This window comes from Scyliorhinus canicula, chromosome 20 (genome assembly GCF_902713615.1).
Source record: "Scyliorhinus canicula chromosome 20, sScyCan1.1, whole genome shotgun sequence".
NCBI classification, from domain to species: Eukaryota; Metazoa; Chordata; class Chondrichthyes; order Carcharhiniformes; family Scyliorhinidae; genus Scyliorhinus; species Scyliorhinus canicula.
Window position 1 is genome coordinate 75,455,111 of NC_052165.1, and position 17,482 is coordinate 75,472,592.

General features: G+C 48.5%; 1 protein-coding gene across 2 annotated transcripts in view; it reads left to right on the plus strand.

Annotated features, from left to right (window-relative positions):
- LOC119954677 (transcription intermediary factor 1-alpha-like) overlaps positions 1 to 17,482 on the plus strand; it is a 157,616-nt gene that overhangs the window by 12,622 nt on the left and 127,512 nt on the right. The gene's annotated exons all lie outside the window — the stretch shown is intronic.

Genomic DNA, 17,482 nt, shown 5'->3' on the forward strand with positions numbered 1-17,482 from the left:
TTTGAGAGGCCCATAGCACATCTCTACACACACATGTATACTGAATGACCTGTTCATCTGCTGTAAATATGTTTGTTATTTCAAAGAAGAGCAGGGGATTTCTCCCCAGCATCCTGGTCAATATTCATCCCTCAACAATGAGTTTTGCACACAGCAGTGGGAGAGACCACATCCAGAGTGAGACACAGCCAGAGTTAGTGTGGTTAGCGGGAATTTGAAACAGAGTGGGAATTTGGTGCCGAGCGAGAAGAGGTGCTTTTTGCTTTTTCTCCTTGCTTTGTTACTTTGTAAATCTTCAGTGAATGGTCTTGCCCTGCTGCAGCAGTTGGGGTTACAGCAGAGAGAACTGATTGGTAAGTAGTGGGTAAGGACAGTAAGTCTTTACCACTTTTTAAATCACTTTTATCACGCGGAGCTTTAAAAAGAGTGGGAACTGAGAGAGCGGAGATTTAAAAAGTGCGGGAGCGGAGATTCAGAGCAGAGATTTTTAAAAGAGCGGGAGCCGAGAGTCCGAGCGGAGATTTAAAAAGAGCGGGAGCCGAGAGTCCGAGCGGAGATTTAAAAAGAGCGGGAGCCGAGAGTCAAGAGCGGAGATTTAAAAAGAGCGGGAGCCGAGAGTCAGAGCGGAGATTTAAAAAGAGCGGGAGCTGAGATTCAGAGCAGAGATTTAAAGAGAGCGGGAGCCGAGAGTCAGAGCGGAGATTTAAAAAGAGCGGGAGCCGAGATTCAGAGCGGAGATTTAAAAAGAGCGGGAGCCGAGATTCAGAGCAGAGATTTAAAAAGAGCGGGAGCCGAGAGTCCGAGCGGAGATTTAAAAAGAGCGGGAGCGGAGATTCAGAGCGGAGATTTAAAAAGAGCGGGAGCGGAGATTCGGAGCAGAGATTTAAAAAGAGCGGGAACTGAGAGTCAGAGCAGAGATTTAAAAAGAACGGGTGCCGAGAGTCCGAGCGGAGATTTAAAAAGAGCGGGAGCCGAGAGTCAGAGCAGAGATTTAAAAAGAGCGGGAGCTGAGATTCAGAGCGGAGATTTAAAAAGAGTGGGAGCTGAGAGTCAGAGTGGAGATTTAAAAAGAGCGGGAACTGAGATTTAAGAAGAGTGGGAGGTGAGAGGGTCACCTGGGCAGCGGGCTGAGTTTGAAAAACAATCCAGCGTGAAGCTGTAGGAAAAGTGAAATTGTAAGTTCACTGGCTGGCAAGTAACTGCTAATTTTCATTACCTATTCTAAGGTAATTGCTTTAGATTGAAGGTAAAAAGAGAAATATTTTGTAGGTTAGAAAGACTTAAAAATGAGTTGGAAATTTTTTTAAAAAATTAAATAAAATAAAGATGCAAAGCCAGGCTGTGTGTTGTACCTGCATGATGTGGGAGTGGGTGGACCCCATTGTGGTTCCTAGTGACAAAAGAATATGAGCGGCTAGGTGGTAAATTAGAAAGCAGAAGCAAAAAGGTCCATGAAGGGGGCGGGGATGCATTGTTTTTAAGAAATTAAATTAAATTGATAACCAGAAGCAATATAGTGTTGGAAGGCGGAGAATCTGTGTTTGGAGTTGAGGAATCACAAAGGAAAAAGAGTTATTACAGGTCCCATAGCAGTAGTCCGGACGTGGGGCAGAAAATAAATCGGGAGAGAAAAGGCATGTAAAAAAGGGCAAAATTACAATAATCATGGGGGACTTCAATATGCAGGTGGACTGGGAAAATCAGCTTGGTAGTGGATCTCAAGAAAAGTAATTTGTGGAATGTCTAAGATTTTTTGGAGCCGCTTGTGGTAGAGCTCAGTATGGAACAAGCAATTCTAGATTTAGTGATGTGTAATGAGGCAGACTTGATAAGGGAACTTAAGGTGAAGGAACCCTCGGGGAGCAGTGACCACAATATGTTAGAATTTACCCTGCGGTTTGAGAGGGAGAAGCTGGAATCAGATGTAAGGGTATTATAATTAAATAAGGGTAACTGCAAAGACACGAGGGAGGAGCTGGCCAGAGTTGATTGGAAGGAGAGCCGAGTAGGAAAGTCAGTTGAATAGCATTGGCGGGAGTTTCTGGGGTTATTCGGTAGGCACAACAGAAATTCATCCAAATGAAGAGGGAACATGGTAAGGGGGGAATGAGTCATCCATTGCTCTTGAGGGAAGTCGGGGACAACATAAAAGAAAAAGCATACAATGTGGCATGGTTTAGTGGGAAACCCGAGGATTGGGAAGCCTTTAAAAGCGAGCAGAGGACAACTAAAAAAGCAGTAAGGTGGGAGAAGGTGAAAGATGACTAAGCTAGCTAGTAATATAAAAGAAGATTGCAAGAGTTTTTTTCAATATATAAAAGGTAAGAGAGAAGCAAGAATGGACATTGGACCCTTGCAGAAGTGGCAATGGGCAACAAAGAAATGGCAGAGGAACTGAATAGGCACTTTGCATCAGTCTTCATGGTGGAAGATGCCAGTGGCATTCCAGAACTTCAAGAGTCTCGGGGCAGGGGTAAGTGTAGTGGCGGAGAAGGTGTCGGGGAAGCTGAAAGTTCTGAAGGTGGATAAATCACCCGGACCGGATGGAACATGCCCCATGGCCGTGGAGGAGAAATAAATCATTGGAGTCGGCGAGGATCCCAAAGGATTGGAAAATGGCGAATGTAACCCTCCCAACCCCATTTTTAAGAAGGGAGGGAGGCAGAAGAGGGGAAATTATAGGCCAGTTAGTCTGACTTTGGTTATTGGTAAGGTTTTAGAGTCCATTATTAAGGATAAGATTGCATAATATTTGGAAGTGCATTGTAAAATAGAACTGAGTCAGCACAGGTTTGTTCAGGGGAGGCTATGCCTGCCCATCTGTTAGAATTCTTTGAGGAGGTAATGAGGGAGTTACACAAAAGCGAGCCAGTGGACGTGATCTATTTGGATTTCCAGAAGATCTTTGACAAGATACTGTACAGGAGGACGCAAAATAGTATAAGAGCCCATGGTGTTGGGGGCAAGGAACTGGCATGGATAGAGGATTGGCTGAGTGGCAGAGACCAGAGAAAGGGGTCGTTTTCAGGATGGCAGCCTGTGACTAGTGGTCCGCAGTGGTCAGTGATCGGACCACAGCTATTCACAATTTACATTAATGATCTGGAAGAAGGAACTGAGGGCAATGTTGCCAAGTTTGCAGATGGTACAAAGATATGCGAGGGACAGGTAGTGTTGAGGAAGTGGGGAGACTGCAGAAGGACTTGGACAGGCTAGAAGAGTGGGCAAAGAAGTGGCAGATGGAATACAGTTTGGAAAAGTCGGAGGTTATGCACTTTTGGAAGGAGGAATGGAGGCATAGACTATTTTCTAGATGGGGAAATGCTTTGGAAATCTGAAGCACAAAGGGACTTGGGAGTCCTAATTCAGGATTAACATTGAAGTTGGCAGTTAGGAAGTCAAATGCAATGTTGGCATTCATGTTGAAAGGCTAGAATATAAGAGCAGGGATGTACTGTTGAGCCTGAATAAGGCTCTGGTCAGACCCCATTTGGAATATTGTGAGCTGTTTTGGGCCCCATATCTAAGGAAGGTTGTGCTGGCCTTGGATGGGGTGCAGAGGACGTTCACAAGAATGATCCCCGGAATTAAGGGCTTGTCATATGAGGAGCAGTTAAGAACTCTGGGTCTGTTTTCTATGGAGTTTAGAAGGATCTCATTGAAGCTTACAGAATACTGAGGAGCTTAGAAAGAGTGGACGTGGAGAAGATGTTTCGACTAGTAGGAGAGACTGGAACCCAAGGGCACAGCCTCAGACTGAAGGGACAATAAAACTGAGATGAGGAATTTCTTCAGCCTGAGAGTGGTGAATCTGTGGAACCCATTCCCGCAGGCTGTGGATGAGTGTCTTTAAGACAGAGATTGAGAAGTTTAATAAGGGGATCAGGGGTTACGGGAAGAAAGCAGGCGAATAGGAATGAGAAACATATCAGCCGTGATCGAATAGCGGAACAGACTCGATGGGCCTAATGGCCCAATTCAATCCAATATCTTATGGTCTTATTATCTTGCTGTTTGAGGGAGCTTGTTAGCAAAACTGGGCTCCCATATTTCCCACATCATAGCAAAAGTAAAGCTTCAAAAGTACTTTATTGGCTGTCAAATACTTGGGAAGTCCTGAGGCCGTTTAAGTTGTGATATAAACTTGAATCTTTCTAAAATAAAACTTGCGGACTAAGCCAATCTCTGTGGCATCATGATGTCAAACGCCGATGCCCCCCCCCCCCCCCCCCCCCCAAACATGCGCACACTTATGCACACACTCCCATCACCTCCAGTACGTGTGTGCCTCCCCACTTGGCAAAGGGCATTAATGAAGGCGAGCCGCTACACAGTTTTAACTTGAATGCAGCCAATTTAAGGGAAGAAACTTGAATGGGAGAGAGAGTGGTGGTTCAATTACCTTGCTCTCATGAGACCCAACCTACAAGGTAAATGCAGCTATAAACGGCATCCACTAGAGATGAGATGGTCATTAGACAGGTTCATTAATAAATGCTGCAGTTTATGGAAAAGAACAGCTTCAAACTGTTCAGAAGCACATTCATGCCACAGGAATGGAGATGTCCCATTCTCACGGCGGTGGCTGCCTTTCTCATTTGTGCACAGTTGGGGTCTGCAGGAATCCGTTATGAGCTGGGAATGCTCTGCCTGAAAAGGAGGTGGAAGCAGATTCTGTAGATACTGTCAAAAAGGAATTGAGTAAATACTGGAGGGAAACAACAGAGGGGCTTGCGACAAATTGGTTAGCTCTTTTAGAAAGCCTGTGCAGGCCTGTATTTAGCTGTAAGATTGTATGAAAGAAGGGCAGCATGGTGGCACAGTGAATAGCGCTGCTGCCTCACGGTGCCGACGTCCCAGGTTCGATCTGAGCTCCCAGGTTCGATCCCAGCTCTGGGTCACTGTCTGTGTGGAATTTGCGTGGGTTTAGCCCCCACAGCCCAGAAATATGTGCAGGGTAGGTGGATTGGTCACACTAAACTGCCCCTTAATTGGAAAAAAAATTAATTGGGTACTCTAAAATTAAAAAAGATTGTATGAAAGTATCAGGGAACATAGTCAAAATCAGACTATAAGAGATGGTTTCAGGACTCTTTCCTTGCCATTTAATTCCATCTTGTGACAGGCTAGATTCTCAGAAGTCAGGCGTTTAAGAAACTGTAGTCATGTGAAGGCTGTCTGTTCTGTAAAAGGGGTTAGGGTTACATGTGTGAGCTCAGTGTTCTATGTATGAAAGGAGGTGGTCAGTTTCTCCCCATGGGAATAAGAAAATCCAATAATATGAAAGTGCCTGTTGTTCACCATGGTGTTGATGAAATATGGTGTTTCCATTTAATTTGCTTTGACGTATAGTCTGCCCATCACCTTTGTGCTCGCCAATCTATATTGGCCCCCAGTCAGGTAACATCTTGAATTGAAAGTGGTCACGTTTCCCCATCATCTCGGGTCTTCCTGTCTCTGAACTCCTTCTGAGATATCTGCGCTTCTTTGATTCTCACCTCCTTTTGTATGCCCAATATTAATCGCCCCGCCATTGACAGCTATGCTGTTATGGTGGCCACAAAAGGTGGTGGCTTTCCCAAAAGGAAATGTATGGCCGGAGCTTAAAAGCTGCTGCTTCAGCCCGGACCGGAATCTCCGTAGGTTCCTGGGTATAGATGCTTGTATTGTAAGCTATGGCGGTGGCCTTTTTCATTGCTACAATAAAGGGATTTGTTGATAGACGACTGGCCATGGTGAAGTTATTACACGCGCCTTCAGTTGTCTGGGTCCTAAGCTCTGGAGTTCCCTCCCTAAACCCCTCTGCCTCTCCCCTTTAAGCAGTTCCTTTGGGCGGCACGGTAGCACAGTGGTTAGCTGTTGCTTCACAGCACCAGGGTCCGAGTTCGATTCCCGGCTTGGGTCACTGTCTGCGCGAAGTCTGCACATTCTCTCCGTGTCTGCGTGGGTTTCCTCCGGGTGCTCCGGTTTCCTCCCACAAGTCCTGAAAGACATGCTTGTTGGGTGAATTGGACGTCCTGAATTCTCCCTCCGTGTACCCGAACAGGTGCCGGAATGTGGCGACTAGGGGATTTTCACAGTAACTTCACTCCAGTGTTAATGTAAGCCTACATGTGACAATAAAGATTATTCTTATTAAAATCTACATCTTTGACTAAGCATTTGATAATCGATCTGAATATCTCCTTGTGTGGCCCTGCTTCATGTTTTGCTTGAGAAGGCTCTTGTGAATCACCTTGGGTGACTCACTGCATTACAGGTGCTAGATAAAGGCGACTTGTTGCATTAAACCTGCAATGAATGACGAACACCGGGCTTGCACAATCGGGTATTCTCTGCTGCCATCGCCCCCATAACCCAAAGACGTGCAGGGTAGATGGATTGGTCACGCTAAAATTTCCCCTTTTAATTGGAAAAAATGAATTGGATAGACCAGCCCATGACACTCGCATGAACGATTGCACTGGTTACGTGCTCCAGATCCCAATTAATGAGAGATGTTAAGGCTTCTATCACAAAAAAAAGGACTAGTGGTGTTAAACTGTTGATTGGGAGAAGTGTTAAACACAGTGGGGCAGGATTCCCCCGTTCCCCACCCTCCTGTTTCTCGGCAGTGCTCCCTTCGCTGCGGGCGGGATTCTCTGCTCCCACCGGATTTCCCGTTGAAGCCACCCCATGCCACCGGGAAACCTGCGGGCGGCGGTACGCTGCCGGCGCGAACAGAGAATCCCACTGGCCAGAGAACTCCTGCCACTGAGTGGCCTTCTATCTGATCTAGCTTCCAATTGGGCCCAAACTCTCAGGCTAAGAATGCCTTCGGAATACTGGCTGTCGGGGCCCTTTGTAAAACGTGTCGGGCAGCCGCATTACAACAGATGCAGCCACAGGCCCACATCCTTCAGTTGGATATCTTTGGCAATACCACTCAAACAGACCTTAAAATGTCACATATATGTAGTAAGGGGTGTTCTTCTGAGTTAAAATTTCGACATATTATTGTGACGGTGCAGTGGTAAATTCACTGTACATTTAACCTGACCGAGAATATGAAGCTACAGATCGGGTCCCCGAGAGAGATGAGTGGAACCATAATGATTCATTCGAAAGCAAGTAGATTTCATTCAGCAGATAACCTTAAGGTGACAGTACGTTAGTAATTTGAGATGATGTTGTAAACGTAACATGTGTGAGAGGAACGGGTGACTTTGGAGCTATGGTTCCCAGAGGTCTCCACCATTTCGCGCCTTTTCGTCAGGGTCTGTTGTAGACTAATTGGCACAGATTGATCACTATGATTAACCAACAGTCCATTATCATTACATCATCCAACTGGCTGAATGTGAACTAAATGGACCCTGTCCTTTTTTTTGTGTCTAACAATTGCTATGTTAATGGATCTGAACTAGCGAGTGATCCATTTCCTAGCACTTAGTTGCATATACACATTAATCTCTCTTCGTGACTTTGGAGCTTTTATGCCTGGCTTTTCCTGGAAATGGAGCAAAAAATGTCTGCCGGCACGCTTGAGGCCGTCCGCAACCAATGGCCGCCACAGGGGCTGGAGTTGTCACCAGCCCCAGGAACATTATTTTAATTCAATTTGATAAGTTTCCATTAAAGGTTTGGCTTTTTTGATGCAGTGCCATATGAGGGACTGTTAACTTGTTTATTTATTAGTTGATTTCTTAGTTGATTAGCGTTTCAGAAAAATCAGGATATCCAAGAGAGGATGTTCTCCTCTCTCTCTCTCTCCCTCCTTTTCTCTCACTTCTTTCTCTCTATCTTTCTCCTTTCCTTTCTTTTCTCTCTCTCCTTCTTTCTTTCTTTCTTTCTTTCTTTCTTTCTTTCTTTCTTTCTTTCTTTCTTTCTTTCTTTCTTTCTTTCTTTCTTTCTTTTTCTTTCTTTTTTCTTTCTTTTCTTTCTTTCTTCTTTTTTTTTTTCTTTCTTCTTTTCTTTCTTTCTTTCTTTCTTTCTTTCTCTTCTTTCTTCTTTCTTTTTTTTTCTTCTCTCCTTTTCTTCTCTCTCCTTTCTTTCTCTTTTTCTCTCTCTTTCTCTCTTCTTCCTCTCTCTCTCTCTCTCTCTCCTTTCTTTTTCTCTCTCTCTATCTCTCTCTCTCACACACACTCTCTCACGGTAGCACAAGTGGATAGTACTGTGGCTTCACAGCGCCAGGGTCCCAGGTTCGATTCCCCGCTGGGTCACTGTCTGTGAGGAGTCTGCACGTTCGCCCCGTGTCTGCGTGGGTTTCCTCCGGGTGCTCCGGTTTCCTCCCACAGTCCAAAGACGTGCGTGTTAGGTGGATTGGCCATGATAAATTGCCCTTGGTTAGGAGGGGTTATTGGCTTACGGGGATAGGGTGGAAGTGAGGGCTTAAGTGGTTGGTGCAGACTTGATGGGCCGAATGGCCTCCTTCTGCACTGTATATTCTATGTTCTCCATATTCTATGCTCTATGTTCTCTGCAAAGTGGTCCCACTGACCCTCCTGGAGAGATTAACCCATGGTCCGCTGAATTTTTTAGTTACTTATCTGGAGGTGTCCCACTGACTCTTCCCTGCCTCCTCAGTAGGATTTCCAACCCACCAGGATTGGCTGGAATCCCCACGGATTGAAGATCAATCTTCAGAGCAGAGCTGTGTGGAATCCGGCAGAAAAATCGTTGGGGCATTAAAAGAAAATGTCTCTTGTAAAGAGAGATGTTCAAATGATACTGAAAATGGGTTGGGGGGGGGACTTCCGGTTGCGGCTATGCGGAGCTAAGCTGCACGTTCGGTGGCTCCAGCTATCATCGGACTTTTGGGCTCTTTTTAGGGCCCGTAACGGCGCTTGACGGACTTTTCCCGGTGTGGGAAGGCAACAGCAACACTTCCTTGCTGGTGGATGGACTGGACCAGGAGCGGGGCGTAAAAAAATCGACACTGGAGCAGAGAAAGGTGCGAGGGAGGAAGAACAAGATGGCGGTGGGCGGGGAACCTGCGGCGTGGGCGTAGGAGCTGCTCCACCGCTGCTTTAGAGAGCCTAAGGCTGAGCTGCTGGAACCGTTGTCAAGCCTCACTTGACAAGCTTACGGCGACTCAGACGGCCCAGGGTGCAGAGATCCGCGAGATCCGGCAAAAGGCCTCGGAGAACGAGGATGAAATGTGGCTGGCGGTGAATGTGGAGGCGCACGAGGCGCCCCACAAGAAATGGCAGGCGAGGCTAGAGGAAATGGAGAACCGCTCGAGGCGAAAGAATCTGCGGCTCTTGGGCCTCCTGGAGGGATCGGACCTGGGGGCCTATGTGGTCACTATGCTGAACTCGCTGATGGGAGTGGGGTCCTTCCAAGGGCCCTTGGAGCTGGAGTGGGCCCACCGGGTGCTGGTGAGGAAGCCCAAGCCCAGCGAGCCGACAAGGGCGGTGCTGGTGCGGTTTCACCGGTTTCGCTGATCGAGAAATGTGTGCTCAGGTGGGCCAAGAAAGAGCGGAGCAGCAGGTGGAAGAATGTGGAGGTCCGATCTACCAGGACTGGAGCGCGGAGGGTGGTGAGGAAAAGGGCCGGTTATAACCAGTCGAAAAGCAGTGCTGCACAGGAGGAGGGTGAAGTTTGGCATGTTACAGCCGGCGTGCCTTTGGGTCGAATAAGTTACTCCAAGAGCATCAATGAAAGATGAAAGCAGTGGCAAACTTTAAATGAACAAATCAAACCGTAAGTGAATCAAGTCTGGCAACAAAAGGATTCGGGTCACCTATAAAGACCGTCATCATTACTTTGACTCCCCGGAGGAGGCCTGGGCCTTTGTTCAGGCCGAAAAGCTGGACTCGGACTGAGGGTTGGGCGGTGGTCGGCCAACCCTCGTGCTGAACAGACGTGCTGTTAGGTAATTTGGACATTCTGAATTCTCCCTCTTGTGTACCCGAACAGGCACCGGAGTGTGGCGGCTAGGGCTTTCACAGTAACTCCATTGCAGTGTTAATGTAAGCCTAATTGTGACAATAAAGATTTTATTTTTTTTTTAAAATGGCCGAACCAGTCCTGGTGCTGGCATGATTGCCGTCTTGGTTTTTTTTCTGATGTTGGGGTCCCAACGTCTGCACTAAAAATTTGAATCCTTTTGTTGCCAGACTTGATTCACTTACGGTTTGATTTGTTCATTTAAAGTTGCACTGCTTTCATCTTTCATTGATGCTCTTGGAGTAACTTATTCTGAACACTAAGCCGTGGCACAGTTTGTCGCACTCTTCCTCCTGGTGTCAGGGGAGTTTGAGTCGCAATCCAGGACTTTAGTGAAATAGATCAAGGCTGAAGGTCCATCACTGCACTGAAGGAGCGTTGCATTGTTGGAAGGTGCCATCTTTCGATGTGATGTCCCGTCTGCCCCCCTCAGGCTAATACAACCGATCTCATGATTCTACGTCAAAGAACAGCGGAGTTCTCAGTATCCTGGTCCAGGTTTACCCCCTCGGTCATCATTGCAAAGAAGGATAATCTGGTCACGATCAAACTGCAGTTTGTGGGAGCTTATTGTTTGCAAATTGGCTGTTTGCATTTCCACATTGCAACAGTGAGTACACTTCAAAAGTACTTCAATAGCTGGAAAGAGCTTTGATACGTCCGAGTCATAACGGGCGCTATTTAAGCTTCAAAACTTTTTCTTGTAGTAGGATGGTCCCCAATGTATTCTATTTGGCCTGAATGCCATTTTCCTGATGCAACCACCCTCCCTGCCCTCGTTAATTTTCTTTGAACTCTTTGCTCATTGTGGCACAGCATTGTTTAATCCAGCTCTTGTGAAGTTTACTTGCGTGGTGGCACCTTCATTTGAATTATTCCCAGCACGCTATTATTAAATTACTAGTGATGTTGCAAAAGCTACTGCTTGTAACAGACTGGATTAGAAATCAGTCGAGCGCGACGTGTACTTGCTCAGATTTGGTGCCACCTGACCATTCTCGGCCTTGCTCATCGTGTTCGAGGTTTGCCAGCAGCATGCAGCACGTAACTTCCCTCTGCAGTTGTTTAGCACTGTCGGCCTCCAGTTGCCCTTGTCACGCTGTGTATACTTTCGGCCAAATTGGTTGTTCGAGAACTTATCCTGTGCCGACCAGACCAACGTTCTTCGACCTTATGCGGGAAAGCATCCCTGTGAAAGGCCAGATAAGATTTTAAGCAGCTCGCCGGTAACTTCCATTTCTTTCCCTTACCGTTGACTTGTTGGAATTCCTAGTCCGTCTGCTCTTCACCACACCTGCGCCCCCTTTATATATGGTAGCACAGTGGTTAGCACTGTTGCTTCACCATGCCAAGGTCCCAGGTTCGATTCCCGGCTTGGGTCACTGTCTGTGTGGAGTCTGCACGTTCTCCGCGTGTCTGTGTGGGTTTCCTCCGGGTGCTCCGGTTTCCTCCCATGAGTCCCGAAAGACTTGCTGTTAGGTAATTTGGACATTCTGAATTTCCCTCTGTGTACCTGAGGCAGGTGCCGAAGTGTGGCGACTAGGGGCTTTTCATAGTAACTTCATTGCAGTGTTAATGGAAGCCATCAGAATGGAATGCATTTCAATGCAGCATTTATATTTTCAGAGGATACGATTTAAAATTGAACTGAGGCCCAATGGCAACTCTCTTGGCACCATGCTACCTATTTGAAAGACATCAAGTTAAATCCATTGGCACACCCAGTTATGCAATGGCTAGTGTACTTGATTTACATGATGACTATGACCCAAAACAACCAGAACGATTGTTTTCTGGTTAGAAACCAGATAGGGCAGCACGGTAGCATAGTGGTTAGCACAATTGCTTCACAGCTTCAGGGTCCCAGGTTCGATTCCCGGCTTGGGTCACTGTCTGTGCGGAGTCTGCACGTCCTCCCCGTGTGTGCGTGGGTTTCCTCCGGGTGCTGGTCCGGTTTCCTCCCACAGTCCAAAGATGTGCGGGTTAGGTGGATTGGTCGTGCTAAATTGGCCTTAGTGTCCAAAATTGCTCTTAGTGTTGGGTGGGGTTACTGAGTAATGGGGATAGGGTGGAGGTGGGGGGTTGGGTAAGGTGCTCTTTCCAATAGCCGATGCAGGCTCGATAGGCCGAATGGCCTCCTCCTGCACTGTAAATTCTATGATAGGTCTGCTCTGACCTATTTGTAGATGTTGACCAGAATCTTTGGGCGCTGACTAGATCTTGATGTGAATCTTCTCCTTGATTTCTCACTGTTGCCAATGGCTAGCAGTGTACTTCTTCCTTGTCTACTTTCTACTGATAATAAAGGATAAATAGAAATGCCCCTGCCATTTCTACCACCTCCACTATGATGCTACCACCAAACACATCGTCCCCTCCCTGTCAGGATTCTGAAGGCAAAGCAAAGGCGTGAGGTGAAGTGGGAAGGAGCTGGTATTCGTATATACCAGGACTTATGATGGGCGCATGGTAGCACAGTGGTTAGCGCTGTTACTTCACAGCACCAGAGTCCCAGGTTCAATTCCCGGCTTGGGTCACTGTGTGGAGTCTGCACGTTCTCTCCTGTGTCTGGATGGGTTTCCTCTGGATGCCTCTCACAGTCCCGAAAGACATGCTGTTCGGTTGAATTGGACATTCTGAATTCTCCCTCTGTACCCGAATAGGCGCTGGAGTGTGGCGACTAGGGGCTTTTCACAGGAACTTCATTGCAGTGTTAATGTAAGCCTACTTGTGACAATAAGATTATTTATTATTATTATTATTATTAAGGACGGTCCCCCGTGGCAACCTATTCCCCTCGCCTATCACCCACAGCACCTTGTTCCCCGGCAATGCCACCTGCCTATGAAATCGCAGGAGGTGTATCACCTGCCCCTTTACCTCCACTCTCCACCCCAACCAAGGGCCTAAGCACTCCTTCCAGGTGAAGCAGAGAGTTACTTGTGCTACTTTCTGTTTGGTCCACTGTATTTCACACCTCCCAGCGGGCGGCCTCCTCCCCGCCACAAGGAGACCAAACGTAGACTTGACCGCTTTGCGCAACGCCTTCACTCACTCTGCAAGCATGGCCCTGAACTGCCTGCCGCTTGCCATCCTCAATTCACCACCTGGCTCTCATGCTGATATTTCGGTCCTTGTCCTGCTGCCATGTTCCCATGTTTCCCATGAAGCCTGGAGCAACAGCACCTCGTCTTCCGATTCGGCACTTTGCAGTCTTCGGACTTGACATTGAGTTCAACAACTACAGACCATAAATTCTGTCCTCCATTTTGATTTCCCCCGCCCTGCCCCACGCATGCACATGGGTGGACAGAAAGACAAAGGGAATGTAAATAGGGGTGATTAAGGTTAAGAAGGGTGCTGATAATGGCACATAAGAGATTAGAATGTGTGAATGGCAGAGCAAAGGTGAGCAGTGTGTCAAAGGGCAGCTAGGAACAGTCAGCCCGAGTGAGGAGGAGGGGGGGGGAGGGGGGGACAATAGTGAGTGGGCAATGGATGGATGCCCGTTATTCTGCCGTGAACACCCACTCTGGACCAATGCTTATTTTCTTCACCAACACGTCCGTTGCCATTTGTTCCATGCCGTCTTTAGTTTTTAATCTCTCTTCCTGCCACCTCCCCTGACCTATCCTGCCCCTTCCCTTTTGTACCACCTAACCTTCCTCCTTATTCCAGACCATCAGATCTCTGAAGGTTGCCACTGAAGTGGATAGAGCCGTGAAGAAGGCTTATGGTGTGTTTGCATTTATTAACAGGGGGCTTGAGTTTAAGAGCCGGGTAGTTATGCTTCAACTATATATAACCCTGGTGAGACCACATTTGGAGTATTGTGTGCAGTTCTGGTCCCCTTACGGGATGTGGAAGCATTGGAAAGGGTGCAAAGGAGATTTACTAGAATGCTGCTTGGCAAGGTCTTATGAGGAAAGGTTGAGGGAGCTGGGGCTTTTCTCTTTGGAGCGGAGGAGGATGAGAGGCGACTTAATAGAGGTTTATAAGTTGATGAGGGTGATAGATAGAGTGGACATTCAGAGACTATTTCCTCGGGTGGATGTAGCTGTTACAAGGGGGCATAACTATAAGATTCAGGGTAGGAGATATTGGAGGGATGTCCGAGGTAGGTTCTTTACTCGGAGAACCTACCTTAGGGTGTGGGGTGGACTGCCTGCTGTGATCGTGGAGTCGGACACTCGGTACTTTCAAGTGGTTATTGGATAGGCACATGGAGCACATCAGAATGACAGGGAGTGGGATAGCTTGATCTTGGTTTCGGACAATGTTCGGCACAACATCGAGGGCCGAAGGGCCTGTTCTGTGCTGTACTGTTCTATGTTCTATGTTCTGTTCAGTATTGTAGCGTTCATAGAATCCCTCTGGTGCAGAAGGAGGCCATTTGGCCCATTGAGTCTGCACTGACAATTCGAAAGACCCTACCTAGGCCCACTCCCCCGCCCTATCCCCGTAAAATAACCGGTACATCCCTGGGCTCTAAGGCAATTTAGCATAGCAAATCCGCCTAATCTGCACATCTTTGGACTGTGGGAGGAACCCGAGCACCCGGAGGAAACCCAGGCAGACGCGGGGAGAAAATGCAAACTCCACACAGCAGGAATTGACCCCGGATCCCTGGCGCTGTGAGGAAGTGCTAACCACTGTGCCACCGTGCCACCCCTTGTATTGGACTCAGCACCATCTCTTCTTTTAAAAAAAAAAAAATTTTTATTGAAATTTTTACAAAATATAAACATCACAATATTAACAAACAACCGTGGTAACACCCCAAGAACAACACCCACCCAACTTCAAAAGCAACTACAAACAAAAGAAAAAACAAAAGAACACCCAAACATCAAAAGGGAAAGAGATAACACCCGCCACATCCCACAAACCCATGTACACAGTTCTCCCTCCCACCGAACCAACCCCCCCCCCCCCCCCCCCCCCCCACTCAGGGTTGCTGCTGCTGCCGGCCTATTTCCCTACCGTTCCGCCAGGAAGCAGGAAAGGCTGCCACCGCCTAAAGAACCCTTGTACTGATCCCCTCAGGGCAAATTTCACCTTCTCCAATTTAATGAACCCCGCCATATCATTGATCCAGGCCTCCACACTTGGGGGCCTCGCATCCTTCCATTGGAGCAAGATCCTCCGCCGGGCTACTAGGGACGCAAAGGCCAGAACACCGGCCTCTTTCGCCTCCTGCCTCCCGGCTCCACTGCAACCCCAAAATTGCGAGTCCCCAGCCTGGCTTGACCCTGGATCCCACCACCCTCGACACCGTCCTTGCTACCCCCTTCCAAAACTCCCCCAGCGCTGGCACGCCCAACTCAGCACCATCTCTTGTTTGCCCTCTCCACAAATGCTGCCAGATCTGTTGAGCTTGTCCAGCTCTTGCTGTTTTTATTGCAGATAATAATGAGTTTTCTTTACTCCTATATGGTGCTTCAGTGTGTTTGTAATGACAGGCTTTGATGGAGTTGCTGTAGGTACAAGGTTAGGCATGAACTGAAATGATGTCATGGGGTGGAGCCGAGACTTTTGCTCGAAAATAAATTACTGCAGGCGCTGGAAATCTGAAACTAAGAGCAGAAACTCCTTGAAATGCATGACTGGCCTGGCAGCATTTCGTCCGTGTGCAACTGGCTCAGTTCCCGATGGCGTGGTTCTAACCACCTATCGGCCGTCAGGAACATCGGGTGGCGGCTACGGACTCAGTCCACGGCCGCTCCGGTGGGGGCCAGGGGGATCGTTCACTTGGGGGGGGTCCTTATTGATGTCCAGGCAAGCGATCAGGTGGCACAGATCCATGGACGCGCATGATCTCTGGGGTCCCTACTTCTTCCATCATGGTCCGCCGGCTGAGTCCACCATGACGCATGGGTTGCCGCCCCCGTGCGCATGTGCGGACTCCCGACCAGATGTGCCGGGCCCCATATCCTCAGCCAGAGCTGCGGGACCCAATCCAAGGCCCTGCCAGCCCCTAGCACTTTCTTAAGGAAAGTCCAGACTGAAACTCCAGTGTTTTCATGCTGGCGTGGGGACATTGCCCCATTTGCCTGGCTGTCTTAAGTAGAATCAGAGCTGTAACTTCCTTTGAAGTGCTGTTTAGTGTGAATTTGTGTGCTAGGATTAAGAAATTACATGTAATCTTTTATTGTTAGAGTTGAGGTTTGAATATTGGTTTTCTTTATTGAAATAAAGTTGTTTATAAAGTAACCAAGCCTTATTTATTATGTTTGTGGCGCTAACAATTGCACTCAAAGACGAGAGGACATGTACAATCGAGGCTAGGGTCTGAGTGACTCTCACGCATATTTATACACAAGCTCCCTGTGGGCCGAGCTAGCCGGCAGGGGCTTACTGGAGGAACCTGTATTACAGGTACAGCCATACATCCCCCTACTGCAGTACACATAACTACAGTGGTTATCACCACATTCACTCCCTGTAAGAAATGAGTCCGGCGGGGCGACGTGTAACTATAATACAAAGGATGATATATTTACAAAAGGGTTTCAACCAAAGAAAACCAAGAGTCCATCGGTTAGCAGGTTACAGGTTGAACCGAATCGGCGGTCGAAACGTTCCGCTGTGATCGGCGTAGCTGTGGTGGCGACGTCGGCCCAGGCGGTGATGCAACGATGGTGCAGATGCTGGCGGTGTTGGTGCTGGCTGCTGGCGGGATGACTCCGAGAGCGAGCCGAAATCTTCCGTGTCCTCCAGTGTGGGCAGGGGACGAGGGATGGACCTGGTGGGGATGAATACGGGGGCACCGGGGAAAAGGAGGGTGGCGCGGGGGGAAAAGGGGCGTGGCATGGGATCGGCACCTGAGGGAGCCAGGTCCTGGAGCGAGTCTGTGTCCTGGCGGCCGTCGGGGGAACTCCACGTAGGCATACTGAGGGTTGGTGTGGAGAAGGTGTACTTTGTCCACCAGGGTTTCCGCCTTGTGGTGCTGGACATGCCTACGGAGAAGGACCTGGCCCGGAGTCGGGAGCCAAGTCGGGAGCGACACCCCGGCTGTAGACTTCCTAGGGAAGGCAAAAACACGTTCATGGGGTGTACTGTTAGTTGCGGTGCACAGTAGCGACCGAATGGAATGGAGCGCGTCAGGGAGGACCTGCTGCCAGCGAGCGGCTGGGAGGTTCCTGGACCGTAGGGCCAGCTGGGCGGCCCTCCATACCGTCCCGTTCTCCCTCTCTACCTGCCCGTTTCCCTGGGGGTTGTAGCTGGTCGTCCTGCTGGAGGTGATACCCCTGCTGAGCAGGAAATGACGCAGCTCATCACTCATGAACGAGGATCCCCTGTCACTGTGGATGTAGTGGGGGAAACCGAACAGAGCGAAAATGGAATCCAGGGCCTTGATGACGGTGGCAGACGTCATATTCGGGCATGGGATGGCGAAGGGGAACCTAGAAAATTCATCGACCACACTAAGGCTGTAGGTGTTGCGGTCGGTGGAGGGAAGGGGCCCTTTGAAGTCAACGCTGAGGTGTTCAAAGGGGCGGGACGCTTTCACCAGGCGCGTGCGATCTGGCCGGTAGAAGTGCGGCTTGCA